General features: G+C 38.1%; 2 long non-coding RNA genes across 2 annotated transcripts; one reads left to right on the top strand and one right to left on the bottom strand.

The window, feature by feature from the left end:
• Positions 1–3,431: 3,431 nt before the first annotated feature.
• Positions 3,432–5,846, bottom strand: LOC145239425 (uncharacterized). Its single transcript, XR_013862310.1, has 2 exons — positions 4,024–5,846; positions 3,432–3,841 (listed from the first exon to the last, which is right to left on the bottom strand). It is a non-coding gene; the product is annotated as an uncharacterized LOC145239425 (long non-coding RNA).
• A 561-nt stretch (positions 5,847–6,407) lies between these two features.
• LOC145239424 (uncharacterized) lies at positions 6,408–14,638 on the top strand. The gene is made up of 2 exons (XR_013862309.1): positions 6,408–6,589; positions 13,771–14,638. It is a non-coding gene; the product is annotated as an uncharacterized LOC145239424 (long non-coding RNA).
• The last annotated feature ends 1,438 nt before the right edge of the window (positions 14,639–16,076 follow it).

Here is a 16,076-nt window from a genome sequence, read left to right as displayed (position 1 = left end):
GCGTACCTTATAAAAACGAAATGCATAGGTTATATCTTGTAAAACAATAAAGTACAGCGACTGATTTACTACTGTTTTTCACTATGAAATTTCCTGCTATCTGCCAACTGATTATGTTTCAAATAAATTATCTTCGTTGGAACGTCACCTAAATCAGAGTAGGATGGAGTATTCCCGAAAGAAAAGGCTCTATGTAGAACGTTTCGTTTCGAATTAAGTCTGACGGGGTTCAAACCTAAGGACACTTCCGGGACGCATATTTCCAAAATGTTTCCGAATTCGAACCACAGGGCTTTTTAAGCCAATCACAAAGGCGGGTTTTCCCGGGTCATGTGACTTTTTAACCATTCAGCCTAGTCGACTCATTGAACCCAAAGTCTATATAAAACACAAGTTGTCCAACCTATTGTTACGCAATAAAGCCTATGTAGCCATTTTGTGTCCAAAATGATACTGTGGGTAGAGAAAAATAACACATAAATTGTCTGATTTTTACAAACTGGAGAGCATAGACGCGAATTTGATTCGCCAAATTGAATGAAAATTTCGAGTTCTAACATTTCACCGTAATATTAAAAGCTAAATTGCTGTTTTTCATGTAAATTTGGCCGCTTATTTTTCATGTAAACTTTAAATATTTGCGTTCAGCGTGCATTATCACGCTCAAATGTTAGAACCCAAACGTTTTATTCGATTTTGCCTATCAAACACGCGTTAAATCCCACCAGTTTGTAAAAATCAGACAATTTATGTGTTTTTCCCTATACCTGCTGTATTAATTTGGACACAAAATGGCGTCCATGCGGCTCTATCGCGTAACAATGGGTTGGACTACTTGTGTTTTATATATACTTTGATTGAACCAATCTCACAACAGCTTGCGTAGTAACCAGTCAATCTGCCTCGAGTTACAACATTTGAAAGTTAACGTTGTGCTTGGTTTTATAATTGTATTACTAAAATATAAGCATTTTAAAAGGCATTTTTAATAATTAATTATAAGCTTTCTTGTAAATAATCATCTGATATTGTTAAGTGGATTCCCTGCAGCAAATGGTGGAACTTGGAGAAAAATTAGTAACAAAAGGAAATGAAGAAATGGTTTTTAGATTGACCTTACAATCAGCAAAATAATGGGACGAGTGGCTTGAGTCTTTTTGTGTAGTTTCTATTACTAGCTGGAATGTATACAAAACATTTCTAAACCCTAAAATATTTTGGGGAAACCTTTGAAGTTTTGCCAACATGAAGCTGGTGTATCAAATTCAACACTTTGTGTCCTGTGTCTATGGATGTTAAGATCAAACTTTACACCAAGTCAACTAAACATCACATAAGTTGGTTTCTACTCATCCATGTATAGTAAGTGTGGCAGTTAACCACAATCACTTGCTTAAAGCTGCCAGAAACCTTGGTTAGCTAATAAAGATCAGTGAATCTACAAGAAAGATTTTCTTCATGTATTTTTGGCAATGATTGTCAGTGTCTCAAGCATTACAAACCCATGAGACCAAGTTGCTTGTTACAGATGGAATAAGTGCAGTCACTAACAACTAATCCAAAGCCCTGCTCTGTGTACTATCTCTGGGATCAGTGGCGTAAATGTAACTTTGGGGCATAAAGTGGTATAAATTTGTTTTGTGCTATACAGAAGTATGCTGAAGAATCGGAGGCTAAGATCCGCTTTGTTATGTTTGTGCCATTGTAAGGCTGATCATGGAAAGAATCCACAAAATGATGTTACAATCTTCTGAGATAGTGTTTGTGGCTTCTACAACCAATCTGGTTCAGACTAATGCCTCACTTACAGTCCTGTTATGTGGTATTCCAATTGGGGATGTATCAGGGATCAGCACCTCAGAAGCAAATGTATGCAGGCGTTGCATTGGGTCAGGAGCAGGCACCATCTGTGGAATTCTTTAGTGATTTGGCCACTACACATCAACATAAGATCATGGTGGCTGTTCAAATTCCATGGAAATCAATCCAACCACTTCATTGTCTGATAGCATTGCTGGGCCATCACATAAACCAGACTACACTGCAGAGAACTTTTCTTAAATTTAATAGTGTTCTGAGTTTATAAAGACCAAGCACTCTAGTGACTTTAATTAAAAGGAAACTAAAAAAGCATTAGAAAGGTTTAAGAACTCTTCTGCTCATTTCGTTGCACAAATCAGATCAGCACTTCATTCATTTGGTAAAAACTCAATTGGCAGCCGCAATGCTGGGAGCAAAATACATTGGGTTTTTTTGGTACTGACATTAAAATTATATATTTTCTTGGTATAGGAGGTACAAAAATTCATTTCCTTATGTGTTTTACTTTTTTTCCTGCAGCTTTTCCGTGCATTTTTGTATAAATTGTTAAAGGGTCTTGGATAAAATTGTTACTGCTGGTAGATATCATATTGCTTACTATTATTACCTAATTGGTTTGTAGATTGGGGCAATTGGCTTTTGATTAATTTATTGGATTGTAGGTTGGGCTATTTGCTATTCCAGAACCTGCATGGATGCATAATCATATTTGCTGTTTAACAATTAGAATTTACTTTTCCATGCTCCAAAGTGATTATACCTATAGATTAGTGTGCCTTTAGCCACCAGAGCTTAGGCCTGTATGACTGGAACCAAGGAAGAGCAGTTGCGCTGCCAAAACAAATAAAACCTTGAGAAGGGATGGACTAAAGGAAAGGGCAGATCGGAGACATCAAGCACTCCAAGTCAAAGGGCATTTGCTTGACATTTAGCTATAACTAAAGTTATTGTACTAGTAAACATATTGACTATCATGGAGAATGTGATACCAATAGATTATCATTGGATCTACTTTATAGAACTGTGTTGACTGATTATTTTTAACTGTGGTTACTGCATGTATAATAAACAAACTTTTGGAGGACTGTTGGAATGAGTGATATAATGTTTTAATTTAGGTGCAACTGCTTTGTTCCATATAAAGAGTTGCAAATAAATAAACTGATGTAAACCATGAAGAAAAATAATTAGCCTGTGTAGCAAGGTCAAGACAAACTAATTTAACTTGCTGACAAATAAGACTGGTCATATAGAGTGCTGTCAATAGCCAAGCTTGCCCTAATTTAGAGCATTGTAAGTAAAAAGGTGTTTTGTTTCATACATGAGATTGCAAATAAAAAAAAACTGGTGTAAACAAGAAAAGATAAAATAACTGAGAAAAAGCTGCTCACATGAGGTGAGATAAGAAAATAAAATTCTGACACTGCTGCATAGCTGTTTTTAGGTGGTAGCTATTCATTACAACATTTTTTGGGACTATTATCATTTCAATGTCACAAGAAAAACAATAAATATGCTAGCACAAGTAAATCTTCTCATAATTTACTTTATACTGTAGTAGTTTTTTTTAATCCTGCATTGGCTCTCAAGCACACTACTTCAATTTGCTATTCAAGATCACTTCTGTTTTATTGTAAACTTACGACAAAATTCCAGCATGCACAATAAAAATAACATATACATTGATGGCACAGAACAACATTCATAACTGAAAATACTGGGAGTTGTTTGGAACAACTATGCAAATGGTGTGCCTAGTGTACACTTATGTCAGAACTGCACTGTGTACAATAATAAACCATTCATCTCTGTAGGTTAGGAACAGTTTGTTGATCCCAAGGTATGACATGCATAATGTGTTAAATTGTGTTGATCATAGGTGCTTGCACTAGAGACAATGAGGCATAATACACTGTTTTTATGCCATGCAAACTTGACTGCATGCCGTGCTCATCATATAAAAAGAAAAATTTTGACATTGATTGATTGAAGGGAATGTACATTAAATCGCAACACTATCCTAAACAAACACATACCATTAATAACAGAAAATATTTTGCTCAAAAGCTATTTCAGACTTAATAAAAAGTATGAGTGTATAATTTACCATTTATGAAGCATATATTGCACAAAAGTGATTTTACACTCAATAAAAATTATGTGTGTATAATTTACTGCTATACATAACCTAATAAACATTACCTTCAGTTCAAACATCCAAAATGCATGAGTCTTCACCATGTTCTGACTTGTAAAAACGTTTTTTTGAATCAAAACTGACATAAAACTTGCAACGTCGACAATACTGAAGTCAAAATAACCGCTTAGCAACCTAAACGTGACGTAACGGCAACCCGCAGATTTGCGCTGCTGTGATTGGCTGAAAAAGCCCTGTGGTTCGAATTCGGAAACATTTTGGAAATATGCTTCCGGGACGAATCTGGATCAGGCTTTGTTATGTCTGTTTATGGGTCAGACGCACCCGAACATTCGGACAATTTCCTGTTTTCGTACGGAAAAGGACGCAGGCAGCCAGACCAAAGGCTCACCACTAACATTTACAAGAAGCACACCAACACTGATCGCTATACACTACACATCTCACCATCCACGACACCAAAAACTTACGGTCGCCAAAACACTTTACAGCAGAGCCAAAACACACATCATGGTTATGGCAATTTGCAAACACGAATGCAAGAATATTGCACGCGTGTTGAGGAATAACGGTTTCCCTCGTAACTTGCACTACAGGACACATAACACAGCCACCTCACAAAACAGACAGTTTAAATCATTCACGTGCTCAGTGTTTTTTTTAAGGTGTTTTGGGGGACCGTTTCGGTAAATTTTTTCTCCAGCGGTTTCCCAAAATTTGGACTTGCAACTACAGTAGAAAAGTAATGGTTGTTTCTCGCTATGTCTTGTCGATAATGTTACGGAATTATTTCGGCAGCTTTGGGAATTCGACTAAAACAGTGGTTCTTAACCGGTGGGAAATTTCCCACTAGTGGGAAATTCAGTGCATGTAGAGGGAAATTGTGAAAGTCAGGGCTCACCAAACTCCGGCCTACAAACCAGATCAGGCCTTGAGTTAACCGTTTAAACTTAAATTACTGCAAAAGTATTCCCGCAACAACATTTATTATTAATTTCACCCAGTTTCACAATTCGCATAAAATCTGAAGGCCGTTTGTTACACCACAGACAAGATTAACAATATCAATGCCTTTGTCATTGTGTGCAAATAAATGCCTTTCTTATGTTAATTGTGATGCAATAAATCAGTACTGCAAGCAGAGAAGACTCTTCGATATTCCACACAATTTTACTCTCTCATGAAAGCACTCTTGCAGGTCCCGACAAAGGCGCGTCACAAACCTATTTTAATCGAAGAATACATTGTTTTGTTAATGAAGGGTACAAAACATCAATATAAAAATAACAAAGAGGGGGAAATTCGAACTTGTTGATTGACTTTAGTGGGAAATTTCACCAAAAAGGTTAAGAACCACTGGACTAAAAGATCTTTCAAGGGGTGATGTAAATTCCAATCAACCCCTTAAACCTAATTCTATACCTTAAAACCAAAACTGCCTCCCTAATTCGGAAACGGCCCGAACCCTGCAATAACGGCTCACCACTAAGCCAAAGAAAGACCACAAACTGGTTTCACTAATGGGCGCCTTGTTTAAATACAACGATAAAAAGCGACAACTCCGAATTCGACAAGTTTCACTACAAGTCAACGCCAGCAATACACAACATAAAACAACACGGTGTTACTCGCACGGCGCCCAGAGGAAGACTGACCATGATTTCTTCTCAAGCACGTTTTACCACACCAATCACGTTGATTGACAAATCACGTGATTCCCAGAGGCACATCCGGGTATCGCAGAACCAACAAGGGTGAACCACTGATCTAGAAAAAAGCCTGGATAGCGCAACCAGGCGTTACGATAAGGGGATTTTTGAAGCCTGTGTGGAGGTTTTGCCGCCATATTGGAAGGATCACCTGGTACACTGGGCAAAGCAGGAACACAGTGTTGTGCATTCCGTTGCAGCAAAAAACGCTAATAAGGTAGAAGTAGAAGTGACGGCAAAGGCAGTAATGATGGAGAGAGCTATACAAAGCCCAGATATTCCCGTACATTTCACAAGTGGGATATATTTTTGACATTTTGTTGGAGTTATAGTGATGGCAACTGAGGCTGATTTTAGTTGTATTGTGACTTGGAATATTAGTGTTTGTTATATAACTACAGATCTTTAACACATAAAATAATTGTACAAGACAAGCAGACCTTCTTCACGGTGTAGTAGTTTTTTTTAAACGATTTATCCAAGTGGTGTATACATTTTGTCAAATCCTGTGGTGTAGTGGTTTATCACATTTGCTTTACGGCAAAGGACCCTGGTTCGATTCCAGGCGGGATTAATAAGTATACAATCACTTGGTTATGTGGTTTATTGATCCAAGTGGTAAGTTAATCTCAATATCAAACTCACATGAACTTCAATTTTTTCATTACTATTTTACACACATTTTTAATCCAGGTTTAATACATTTGCTCCTAGCATTGCATCTTACTCCGACCGTCGAAAGGCCGGATAAATAACATTGGCAGGCAAACCTGAAATTCAAGCAAATACTCTGGTTTGCTCGGACCATTTTTAAGAAAAATATATGAACCATACTAGCCAAATTATCACTCTAAGAGAGGATGCTGTTTCCCCATGAATCAAGACTTAACCAATACAGCAGGTGATAATTAAATTGTATTAATTGAAATAATAAATTGGAACATTAAAAGTAATACATGAAAGAATGAGAACATATTTAAGCAACAACTGAAATTGAAACAGGTTAAATGGCACCAACAAAAAGAAGGTTAATACTGCCGGACAGTAAGTTCCTCAGGTTAAAAGAAAAATAATGAATTTCCGGAATCTATTAGCCCATGGCTTTAAATCACCCCTACACATTTCTAATAAGGCATCATGGGAATCATTCCTAGAGAGTGCTTATAATTGTTGGTCTAAAATTGCCTGATAACACACAATTGCATTAATCAAGAAGAAAAACCGGCTTCAATGAATTTTTGACTTTACTGAAGGCATATTTCAAGATTTAGTACATGAAAATGACTCACCCTTAAAAATACTTGACAATGTACAAATTCATACAAGTTCATTCTAAATTCCATTCAGAGCTTTTTTAAAAATATTTTATTCTATTGCGGGCTTCAACAACAACCCAGCTATTTAAAGTAGCATGCAAGCGCCTTCTATAGAGAAGCATCATCACAGAAAAAAAAATCAAGATCCTACGAATATTTTAAATGTATCAAGTAATACAAGCAGGATCAGAAATAAGGGAATTTCACATTTTGCAACAAATAGAAAGTATAATTTAGAAGACTGGGATCCACTACAAAATGATCACGATTATGCAGATGTTCCAGCAATACAAACGTTGTTGGTCAATAAAACAACAGGAAGATATGTGAGAAAGATGGTCAAAAAACAGCACTTTGTTTCATTTGCATTGAAGCACTTAGTTTACCCTCTTCACCATAGCTTTATGTCTTGAAATGATGGGGTCTCTTTAGGTCATCATCTAGGGCAGGGCTTCCCAAACTGGGGGTCGCGACCCCGGAAGGGGTCGCTTAACAAACTTGAGGGGTCGCAGAGAGCTGTACCAATTTGTGCAAAAAGTACTCAATACACTGGCGCAGAGTACGGGGATGTGATGGTGCCGCACACCCCCGGCCTTTATCTTTGTATAACGTCAAAATCGCATCTTTGTTCAAGTTACGTCGGTTTTAAAACGCCATTGATCGAACGGACGTCGGTTGAAACGCAACAATTGCAATTGTTTTGAAATACACAGGCATTTTAATGCAGCATAAACATGATATATAGAGTTACAAACGTTTAAGCATTCTTTGGCTCAATAACTTTCTCTAATAAAAAATAGGCAATAAATTTACGAGTTCTAAGCAGTGTTTAATATCCGTTTGCAAAGCACTGCAACGGCCTAAACTTGGTCCAAGGTGAGCTCAGTTTATGCGTCAACAATACATGATTTGAAACTTCTTTACGAACGTGCGTATGTTCTCGACGCACAGCAAACGTTCAAACCACACGAAGAAATTGTGACAAGTGCCCATTTGCAAAACAATCTTTCAGAAACTAAGGCTAAAGCACGTAAAAGTTATCGGTGTTTGAACGTGTAAAGTAGTCGACTCCGAGTACCGGTAGGTTGTTTTTAGTTTTCGCTCCAATTAGGCGTTTCAATAAATACAACAAACGTTTTTTCGCACTGTTTATCATATTATCCTTGAAGGGTCGCGAAAAATTTAAAGAGATTAAAAGGGGTCGCGATCAAAAAAGTTTGGGAAGCCCTGATCTAGGGTAACTGTACCCTCTGCCAGGACCCAGAAAAGAGATTTCAGTCCATGCTTGTCACTACAGATGGCAAATTACCAAAAGGCAAAGAAATGCCTTAAACAAAAGCATTGTCAGTGTTGATGGATGTTCCTCATTCCAAAGTGTTGACCATTCATTTGGATGCCCTGTTGGACAATCATAAATTTAAACTAATGAAAATGATATTAAAATTCCACACAAAAGTTCGACTTCACCATCTTTTGCAAAAACAAAACACTGGAGACGACATCAAAAAAAGTATCGCAAAATATTTTGTTTGATCTTCAAAGTTAAGGTTTAAAACTTGCAATAAAGTTTTTTTGGGGGTTCATTGCATGTTGCATCTTTGTCAAATTGTCTCTTTTTAGTCATAATAAAGATTACCAATTGCATAAATATATATGTTTGCTGCTAAATGCCTACGTAGGTGAAATAGCTAAAATATAAATCCGACGACGTCAGCAATTTCTCTCCACAGAACCGCGTAATATGCGTATATTAAGAGCAATTGATTTAATACGACCTTAAAACAACATAAAAATATTTACCTCACACGTAAAAACTTTGCACTAACACTGAACTTAGTCACAATACGCTCTGATGGCTGCCACCGCCTAACGCAGGTGATCCTTCCAATATGGCCGCCGTACCCTCATGTGGTAGAACTACTAACACTGAGCTTGGGCTGGCCCCCGCTCTGGGAATTTCTGGTAGGTGGCGCTAAGGAGAATAGGCGTTTATGGTGCTGACTCAGCAATTATTCTTACCATAAACCCAAACTGCTGTAACAGCACCATAAACGCCTATGCTCCTTAGCGCCACCTACCAGAAATTCCCAGAGCGGGGGCCAGCCCAAGCTCAGTGTTAGTAGCTCTACCCCCTCCATGTAGGCTTCACTTTTCCGCTTGGATGCGCTATCCAGGCTTTTTTCTAGATCAGTGGGGTGAACACGCAAACGGCACATATGAGGCGAACGTATAAAACACAGGAAAAGCATCATGTGTAACAAGAACCATTTAGTGAGGATACTGTGTGGTGAGAATAATACGCAAAACAATTAAGTGAAGAAATGAGTGGCGAAACATGACAACGATTAAACAAAACAATTAGGTGAAGAAATGAGTGGCGAAACATAACAACGATTAAACAAAACAATTAAGTGAATAAATGAGTGGCGAAACATAACAACGATTATACAGACTAAACAATAGTGAAACACAGGATAATAAACTGTAAAGAATGTTATGTGCATGAAGGTGTGTAATAATCCGAACAAATATAACAAAGTAACGTGAAAGAATAAGTGAAAATACGTGTGTGAAGGTAAAGTATTCAAAAGATGCGTCAAAAATAGAACGTGATTAAAATTCGCCACAATAATACGAATATAGCCTACGATCAATAGTTCACGTCCGGAAAAAAGAATAAGTGGAGGTACAGCTAACAGCTGAATCAAAGAGTTATTCACAAAAGAAGTGCAACTTCGATACTCGTCAATGTTTATTTCTGATTTATGGCGCATAATGATCAGTTTTTACGTGTGGAAACATAACAAGCAGAAGCCAACAAGCATACTTTGTTTGATTGTGCAGCAAACTTGTTTGGCGGCCGTGTTGGACAGGCTGTTTGGTCGCTGTCACAATCATTTAAGCTGTGCCTTGTCGAATAATTCATTTTATGTTGCGTTGATTGTATGTAGTTTAAATGCCTAGGTTTGTACCGCATCTTTAGAGATTAATGTTTGTCCTAAAGTAACCTTTGAAATCAGAAATAACGTAATAATTGCTTTTTTTGCGAAACCTAGATTCGAGTTATTTCTATTCCTCCTGGACTCTTCTCTGACTTAAACTGAATATTATGAAGCTTATGATGTCATAAACGTATTTACTCAACCTGACGTTTAGTTTTAACAATTGTTTGTGACGTAACTTAACCGAAGCTTCTCGTAGGTGGGAGAATATTTTTGGAATTCTATAAGGCGGCATATTTTGAGTGTAAAAGAGAGGAAGGACAGAAATTAAGAAATACGTTGAAGTGCTGACAGTTGCTATCAAGTTTTAATGCGTTATTTGCAAGTGCTATTGTAGATTACATCGCCCTTTTTGCCACCTCTCTGGAGATTTTGATCAGCGATCTCAGAAGTAGAACTATTCAGTCGTTAATTGATCAGCGATCTCTTTCCTGGTAAAAGAAAAGGAAGACGTGACAGTCGCTATCTTGAGCATTTTTGAGATAGAAAGATTGTTTTTGCGATAAAATTTAGAATAGTCTATTTCTTAAATACTCTTTCTATTTTTTAACTTAAATTTTTTAAGTTTTTGTGAGTTATTTCAGGTGAAAATGTCGCAGCGTAAACCCTTATCCTCTGATAAACCTAACAATCGAAGTTTAAAGCAGTTCTTTTCTGGTAAATCGAAAACACGTACTGCTGCTCTAACCCCCGAAACCGCATCTGCCAACATCACCACAAGTTCTGATTGTGTTTTACTGAATGACCGAAATTCTGCTGAAAATGTTCAAGAGCAGTCGACTCTTCCTGTTGCATCGTCGACGACTGTTCCAGCTGCACCATCCAACAAGATATTTCAATCGTGGATTAAACTGAAAGGTTTTGATGATGCTCTACGAATGAACGTGTTCACCCTCCATGCTGACGGAGGCATAATATGTTTGCTTTGCTGTAAGCATCCATAGCTATCACTGGCCGAGGCAAGTTTGCTGATGTTTACACCAACGTACCCGCCAGACCTCAGCGCCCCTCTCGTCTGGATATGCATCTGAGCTCGGAGCAGCACCAGCAAGCAGTTAAACTGGAACAGAACCAACGTGTCTCGCTATTTCACACAAAGTATCAAGATCGTGTATTAAATAAAACCAAAACAGTGGCTGAGAGAGTACACCTAATTTACTGGGTACTGAAAGAGGAAGTAGCGAATCGAAAAGTTGCTTCCTTGCAAACACTGGTTGACCGCATTGGTCACAATGACCGGCTTCGTGACCTGCGACATACCAGTTCAACAGCAGTGACGGAGTTTATTTTGCTCATCTCCGACCATCTGACTGATCGCATCGTTGCTGATGTCAAGCAAAGCCTATGCTGGGCTACCATGGTCGACGAGACAACCGATATTGCTACTTTGCAGCAATATATTACATTTGTTCAGTACGTAAATAAAAAGGGACGCCAGGCAACTGCATTTTTGGATATCCGTCGGATAGACGCTCGCGGGGCAACTGCTGCCAACCTATTCCGACTCTGGAAAGAGGTCGCTGCTGACTACAGTCTTGATGTGGGTAAACATGTCGCTATTGCATGCGATGGAGCTGCTGCAATGATAGGCCGCCGAAATTCCCTCTCACAGAAATTGACTGCACAAAATCCGATTACCTACCTACACAGTGCACTGCCATGCGCATCGCTTAGCCTTGGCATGTACGGACACGGTAAAGGAGCTACAACACATCCAGGATTGCGAACGTGGCTTAGTCCAGACGTGGAAGTACTTTTCAATTTCGCCGCTCAAGACCGCAAAACTACAAGAAATGCAAACTGTTGATGTTGATTCGTCTGCGCGAAAACTAATTAAAGCCTGCCGTACTCGCTGGCTATCTCATGGTCAGGCTGTAATCGCAGTGAAAGCAGAACTGCCTGCTGTACACGCTACGCTCCAATATTTTGCTACCGAGAAGAAAGATTGCACAGCAGTTGGTATTCTTCATTTAATTTGCTCCAAACGCTTTCTTTTCTCCCTTTACTTGCTGAATGCTGCTTTAAGTTATCATTGTTGTTTCAAAAAGGTAGTTTTCACTTTTCTCACATACAGTCGGCACTTTCAATATGCAAAAAAGAGATAAGGAGCATTGCCAATTCAGATCAGGTTTTAAACAGCCTAAAACTTGACTGGGAAAAGATTTCAAAAAATTTACCAAGATCTCAAAATACACTTCTTGAAGATGATTTTAAACTGCTGCGATTCACCACAGAAACATACTGTGAGGCACTGCTCTGTAATCTCGAAGAACGTTTCCCTGAGCCTGAGGTACTCTCTGCTTTTCGAATCTTTGATGCTAATGAGATTCCTCTTGATACCCCTCAGCGCCAGCTTTATGGGAATGATGATCTCTCACTGCTTATCAGAAGATTTGACATTGTTCCTGCTGAACAAACCTTGAAAGTACTAAATGACTATCAAACGTTGAAACATAGAATGACAATGCCAGAAATTGAGTTCTGCCAAGATCCCGGTGATGTCTGCAGCAAAATTGCTCGAGACAACGTATTCCAGCAAATGTTTCCAGAGCTGCATCGACTTTGCTGCATTGCATTGTCAATTCCTCTAGCAACCGCCTGGCCAGAGCGAGGATTTTCGACTCTATGTCGTGTTGAGTTGAGTTGAGTTTATTTCGCTTGGTGAAAGACGACATAGCGACACAATTGCACTAAAACAATCACCAAGCCGGAAATAGCTGCGCAACGTTAAGACGTTATGGGGCGCAAAAAAGTGGAGGGCACAATTGGTTCACTATACAGTAGCGAATATGTGACATTATGAGGGAATGGTAAAGACTCAACATTGTGTCCTTTTGTAGACAGTTCTTAATCTTTGTTACAATTGCAAGGTTGCGCTTGCACGTTTGATAAAGCTTAACAATATGCTCCTTCCAAGACAACCCTTCATTAAGGATTACACCCAGGAATGATAAAGATTTGACCTGCACAAGTTTCTGATCTTTAATTGCAACATTAACTGTTTGATGTCTACGAGACTGGAATAACATTGTTTTGGTTTTGCTTATATTAAGGGTGAGTCTGTTTGCTATTAACCAATTGTGAATAGCCTCCATATCAGAATTGGCCCTATTTTCCAGGTCCTTTATAGTTTTAGCTTTCAGTATGATAGTCGTATCATCAGCAAACATTAAAGGAGATCCATACCTGAAAAGTAATGGACCCAAAATTGAACCCTAGGGTACGTCCAGTGGAATGTCTAATTTATTTGTTGAAATACAATTGTTGTAGGAAACTCGCTGTGACCGACCAATAAGATAGCTCTCAAACAGTTTAATGGTACTCCTCTAATTCCACAAGAAAAAAGTTTTTTCAACATGATCTTGTGATCTATTGTATCGAAAGCCTTGATAAATCAAGAAATATACCTAAAGTTTGATTTTTTGCATTTAAACTCTCAATGACCTCAGATATAAGTTTAGTTGTTACATGGCTTGTTGAGTGATGCTTTCGAAACCCAAATTGACTGTCAGAAAAGAAGTTAGTCGATTTTAAAAATGAATAGACTCTATTGTAAACCAGTCTCTCTACCGCTTTGGATAAGTTTGACAGCAAGCTTATTGGTCGGTAGTTGGATGCCAACTTTCGATCACCTCTTTTATGAATGGGAATGACTTTGGCCTCTTTAAAATCATTTAAGAAAGTACCAGTTTGAAATGACAAGTTTACAACATGACTAAGACCCATTATTATGTTTCCAGTAAAAGATTTAATTATTTTTACAGGAATTTCATCAAACCCACAGCTCAGTTTTGGTTTCATGGATTTTATGACTTGGTCAAGTTCACCAGGACAGGTGGGATACAGGAACATAGAGTTGGGGCAGTTTTCATTCAAATATGTATCAAATTGTGTATTGGATGGGTCTAGTTTTAAAGCCAGATCCTTAGCCACTGTCCCAAAATATTGATTGAAATGATTTGCTATGATGTATGAGTCAGTTGTAGTGCTTTTATCAATCAGAATAGGACTGGATGACTTTTCCTTTACTCTGCCTAGTAGCTTATTTATTGTGGCCCAGGTCCTTTTCGTGTTTTGTTTATTGCTGGTGAATAATGTGTGATAGTAGTGTTTTTTTTTTTTTTTGAGATAGCATGCGATTGTATGTGTTGCGTATTTTATTGTGTTTTTCCTTTCTGTGATCCGTCTTTTTATTCAAGTACTTTTTGTATAATTTTTGCTTCAAAAGTTGTAAATTTTTTAAGTCTTTATCAAACCAACATTGACTTTGAGAAACTGGTTTTGATGATGAAAATGGAAAACAGCATTTAAATGGCTGGTAGATTAAATCTGACAAATTACTATAAGCCTGGTTTGGGTCATTTTGGGTTATGACTTCTAAGATGTCAACTTCGCTGAGAAGTAGCTTGAATCGCTTGATGTTATGACTACAAAAGTTTCTTTGATTTTGGGCAGTATTACCATTTGTTGTTTTTACATCCGTGTGAACTACAATAAATGATCTGATATTGAATCTAATAGAATGCTGCTTGTGCTAATATGTTTGTCCCTATGTGATCAATACATGTACTACTAGTGTCTGTTATTCGTGTTGGTTTGTTTATTAATGGAATAAATGAGTTTGTGAAGTGGTGAAGTCATCAACCTGTCTGTCAGTAGTATTTAATAAATTTAAGTTGAAATCGCCCAGTATGTAAGTGGGGGTTCGCTTTTTATTTATAAACGAAAGTGCTGAAGTCAATGAATTTTGAAAGTCAGTATTGCCATTGCGGTCCTGTCCTGGTGACCTGTAGATTGTTCCACGTACGATTTTTGTTTGTGGGAAGGCAATTTGTATAAAAAGTGATTCAAATATTTTTTCCTTCATTACTGTTAATTCATGGCAGGTGGAGTATGGTATTCTGTTGTCAACATATAAACCTACACCTCCCCCAGTTGCGATGATACGACTATTTGATATGAAATTATATCCAGGTAGATAACAATGACTACCAGGGTTATTTTGTTTAATCCAAGTTTCATTGATACAAATGACTGTTGGTTTAATGTTCATATTTGCTATGAGAGATTCAAGTTTTGAAAAATTATTTGGGTTTGCCAGTGATCTAATGTTTACACACAATGCAGAGAAAGTGTGCTTGGAAGGAGCACTTGATTTAATCTCATTTGACAGGACATAATCACAGGTGGTGGGGTTACCTTCACTGTTTAATTCATTGTCACAATGCTCATCAACACTATTTTCATGCTGATTATTAAAGATGGAATTAATGACATCGGTATCTGGCACCTGTGTGTTAAATAACTTTAACAATGCTGGTTGGGTTAAGGAGGAATATGGCAGCTGCGTTTTTACATCATTTGAAGATTCACAGTAAGTGTTAAAACCAAGCAACGAAATAGGCTACTAGATATCACCCTGAATGCTCTAATCAACATTTCGATGAACGGTCCGGAGCAGCTCACTGACGAGGATGCACAAAAGATAGCTGAGAAGTGGCAAAAAACAATGGACCGACGAACAGTGACAGTGCTGTAACGTATTAGTATTGCGATTTATTAATTTGTGTTTGTCTTATGGAATTTCCAATTTCCACTAATGAAATGTTTGGCCGTTGTTTACTAGCAACGAACCGTTGGAATTTGAATGGCCCTTTTGGAATCTAGCCCAACGACCTAAATAACGTTTGTTCACTAACGTCCCTTTGTATTGACTGCAGCAACGATCATTGTTCCCTTGGTAACTACTTATTGTGTACTCATTCGTTCCCTGGTTCTACTCATTCCCTTGGTAACAACCCATTGTGTTGAAGTGTTTGCTTTATTCAGATAGCGTTGGTTTCGTTAGCGCAGTTGTTGGACGGTTGGACAGCTGATACGCTGGACGCTAACTGGACAATAAGTTCTGAGCGTTGGTACCCAAGTGTTAAGCGTTGCTATAGGTCAGGGGTCCCCAAACTTTTTTCACTGCGGGCCGGATAAGTTTAATAATAATTCGCGCGGGCCGGATAGTTTACATGCCCTAGCGCCGTCTTTGCGAACTTACATCGCAAGGCGATTTTGATAGGGG

Source organism: Phallusia mammillata, chromosome 7 (assembly GCF_965637545.1).
Source record: "Phallusia mammillata chromosome 7, kaPhaMamm4.hap1.1, whole genome shotgun sequence".
Taxonomy (NCBI): Eukaryota; Metazoa; Chordata; class Ascidiacea; order Phlebobranchia; family Ascidiidae; genus Phallusia; species Phallusia mammillata.
The sequence above is the reverse complement of the archived record's forward strand: the minus strand, read 5'-3'. Positions and strand labels throughout refer to the sequence as shown.